The sequence below is a fragment of the Nycticebus coucang genome, chromosome 20 (genome assembly GCF_027406575.1).
Source record: "Nycticebus coucang isolate mNycCou1 chromosome 20, mNycCou1.pri, whole genome shotgun sequence".
NCBI lineage: Eukaryota > Metazoa > Chordata > Mammalia > Primates > Lorisidae > Nycticebus > Nycticebus coucang.
The window spans coordinates 41,095,001-41,098,920 of NC_069799.1; the positions used below are offsets into that span (position 1 = coordinate 41,095,001).

Consider the following 3,920-nt stretch of genomic DNA (forward strand, 5'->3'; position numbering starts at 1 on the left):
GTGAAGCCCACCCTCTGCTGACCCTCTACCCCATTTTTTAAAGTTTTTTTTTTTCTCTTTTTTTTTTTTAAGGAAGAGAAAGTAGACGGATACATGTTGGTAAATGCTAACTGTCCATATTCACCTAGAGACACAGTGTACTCTCTGAGCCCAAAATACACAGAAAGGAGGAAAAAACCTAGAATTCTACACACTACTGCACAGGGGCCTGGCACCCCCCAGCTTCCAGCAGAGCGAAAGGAGCAGGTTTTTCTTTTCTCCCACAGAGCTCAGTGGTGTTGACTCCATAGCACATTTTTATTGAGACAGGAAGGGATAAAAATGAATTTGGAACAGAAATGGGTAGAGATTCTTTTCCCATTGTATTCTGCTCAAGGTATTTCTCCCCCAAATAAGTTGAGAACCCTGGTGTAGAGAAAAGAGACCTCAAGGACAGGGGGACAGAATAAAAAAATTAAAAAAAATAAAAAGACTGCCACTTGCTCCCAGGGACTGGAGGACATTTTTTAAAAGGTTGGACTCCATCAATGTTCTGTTAGTCTTCATCCTCCTCCCCTCCCTCCCATGCATCATCAACTCCATCTCCTCCACCCTCATCCTCATCCTCTTCTTCATCAATATCCTCCAAACCTCCTCCTCCATCATCATCCATCTCAGGAGCCAAGCAGTACTGTAACATATCAGCTTTGATGACCTCCTTAGTCCGTCTGCGCCTGCAGCAGAATGCTCAGTAACCAGGTACAGAAGCTCCCTGGTTCCTCACGCTGCCTCTTCCCACTGGCTTTATTCTGCGTTGGACTAGACTGTTTCATCAGATCCTTTCCAGATTTCCACTGGATGTCAGTGGACTCTGAAGATGGTTCACCACTCTCGTTCAGATGACATTCTTCGGAGAGAACTTTATTTTCAAAGTAAGGGTTTTCATCAAAATAAAAATCTGTTCTGTAACCTGATTTAATATCTTCAAATTCTGTCACGTCACTCTGGTCAAATAATGCAGTGCCTCTTTGTCCTCCTCCCCAAGCAGGGTGGACACTTGTGGATGGGGTTACCCCCAAATTTGGGATTTTGGCATTCAGTTCTGACCTCTTCTGAAAAAATGGTTGGCAGAGTTTCTTATATTTCTGTTCTTTCTTTCTTTCTTTCTTTCTTTCTTTCTTTCTTTCTTTCTTTCTTTCTTTCTTTCTTTCTTTCTTTCTTTCTTTCTTTCTTTCTTTCTTTCTTTCTCTCTTTCTCTCTTTCTCTCTTTCTCTCTTTCTCTCTTTCTCTCTTTCTCTCTTTCTCTCTTTCTCTCTTTCTCTCTTTCTCTCTCTCTTTCTCTCTCTCTTTCTCTCTCTCTTTCTCTCTCTCTCTCTCTCTCTCTCTCTCTCTCATTATGTCACCCTTGGTAAAGTGCCATGGCATATTAGCTCACAGCAATCTCAAACTCTGGGGTTCAAGTGATCCTCTTGCCTCGGCTTCCCAAGTAGCTGGGACTACAGGAGCCTGCCACAATGACCAGCTATTTTTTTTTTTTTTTTTTTTTTTTAAAGAGACAGGGTTTTGCTCTGGCTTGAGCTGGTCTTGAATTTGTGAGCTCAGGCAAGCAATCCGCCTTGGCCTCCCAAGTGCTGGGATTACAGGCATGAGCCACCATGCCCAGCCTGTTATATTTATGTTCTTCTTTCAAAATCTCACTGACTTGTTCATTAAGTCTGTTTCATTTTGTACTTCATCAATTTGTTCAATGCTTCCTGCTGTTCTTTTTCTTTCTTTATTGGCAATCCCAGAGAGCCCGAGGGTGTCCTCCGATCTGGAGGTTTGGTTTGGTTTCTTCTTCTGAAGTGGAAGCAGAGACAAGTGTTTGGGGGCCATGCTGCCAGGAAAGACTGAGAACCTAACCTCGGGTTTCCTGGCTCGGCAGAAAGAATCTCTGAAAATAGAAGAGGGTAACATTCAGATGAGCTGTGAGAGTCCTGTGGACCTTGAAGTTCCTTAATTCTATATACAGGTTGGTGGAGATTTTCACAGGGTTAAGATCGGGATTCCTTCTTAGGGTTGAACATGTTTTTTTCAGAGGCAGGAATTTTTGTTCTCTTTCCATATTGTCTCACAGGCTGTGTGTTGGCTGGCCAACAAATAGCTACTGATTGAGTAGAAAACTCTTCTAAGATATTTTATTTATATTAGTTTATATTAGCTCCTACAGGAGACATATCTGTAAGAGAAGTAAACAAGTTTAGTGAGGTGGACGTCAGGTTTCCATTTTGCATATTACCGGACCAAAACATTTGCCTTAAATAGTCAGGACCATGACCTGTCAGTGCAGCAAACATTTTTGCTAAAGAACCCCCCTCCATCCCTCCCTACCTTCTGTCTCTACCTTCCTTCTGTGCCTCCCCTCCTTCCTTTCCACCTTTCCTTCGTCATGCATTAGTTTAAGATTATTTTTATTTTTATTTTCTTTTGAGAAAGAGTCTCACTTGGTTGCCCTCAGTAGAGTGCTGTGGAGTCACAGCTCACAGCAACCTCAAACTCCTGGGCTCAAGAGATCCTGTATGCCTCAGCCTCCCAAGTAGCTGGGACCATAAGCCTCTGCCACAGTGCTTGGCTATTTTTAGAGATGGGGTCTTGCTCTTGCTCAGGCTGGACTCAAACTCCTGAGCTTAAGCAATCTACCTGTCTTTGACTCCTAGAGTGCTAGGATGACAGGCATGAGCCACCGCACGTGGCCAAGATGTTTTTTAGACACAAGTAGCAGAAAAGCCCAACTTGCCTGTCTAAAACAATTAGGGAAAGTTTCTTGGTCTTGTTTTTTGGTTTGGTTTGCTCTAGTTTTGTTAGAAACAGGGTCTGTTTCTGTCACCCCAGCTAGAGTGCAGCAGCATTATCATAGTTTACTGCAACCTCCAACTTCTAGACTCAAGCAGTTCTCCTTCAATCTCCTGAATAGCTGGAACTACAGGAGCGTACCACAACACCTGGGTAATTTTTCTATTTTTAGCAGAGACAGGGGGTCTCGATTTTGCTCAGGCTGGTCTCAAATTCCAGGCCTCGAGTGATCCTCCTGCCTTGGCCTCCCAACGTGCTTGGATTACAGACATGAGCCCCTGTGCCTGGCCCAATTAGGGAGCTTATTACCTGACCTGAGCCCCAGAGGAGGATGACTTTGGGGTTGGTTAGTTCTGTGTTTTTGGCATGGTCATTAGGGTCCCCATTCTTTTTGTCTTCCCACTCTTCCATTCTCAGGGCCAACTCTGCTGACTTCCCCTAATGCTCACGACATTATGGCTATGGTTCAAGCTTCACAACACCAGGAGAAGAAAAATGGTTTTTTCATCACTTATGACTTTTTATAAACAAGAAAACATTTCTTAGAATTTCTTCCCCTTATATAAAAGCTGTGCAGAAAAGGGCACAGGAACATCCCTAGAGAAATCACTGTGCAGGGGAAGGAGCTATTAGGACCAGATAAAAATGCTGGAGTTTGCCTCTGAGTCACAGAGAAGGTGTGTGCGCACAGGACAAAGGAAGGGCTCGCCCTGCAAAGAGGAAACGGGGAATGGTGGCGGCCAGACTCTCAGCAGTGAGTGTTTCATGGCATGACACCTGTCCCATTTGCTTTGAAAGTCTTTCTCTTCCTGTTATAGTATCAATGGTCTCTCACTGTTCCACTTCGCCGTGAAGTGTGAGTACCTTGGTCCCTGGGATTTCACTAGTCTCATGGGAAGGAGCTTTGCTTCCGTGCTAGGGATGAGAGAGCTGCCTCAGGGGCTCCCGCTGGCCTGACGTACACCCCTCCTGTTCAACTCGATCCTTGCTTCCTGACGGGGTTGTGGCTTGGAACTTTTGCTTCTGCTCCAACTTCGGAAGTCAGGCTCCCGTGCCCTTCAGAGTGGGAACCCTCAACCCTGGCTCATTACTCAAGATACGTACAGAAT

The 3,920-nt window shown here is 44.6% G+C and overlaps 1 pseudogene; it reads right to left on the reverse strand.

Annotated features, from left to right (window-relative positions):
- Positions 1 to 535: 535 nt before the first annotated feature.
- LOC128573005 (protein SET-like) lies at positions 536 to 1,139 on the reverse strand (annotated as a pseudogene).
- Between the last annotated feature and the right edge of the window lie 2,781 nt (positions 1,140 to 3,920).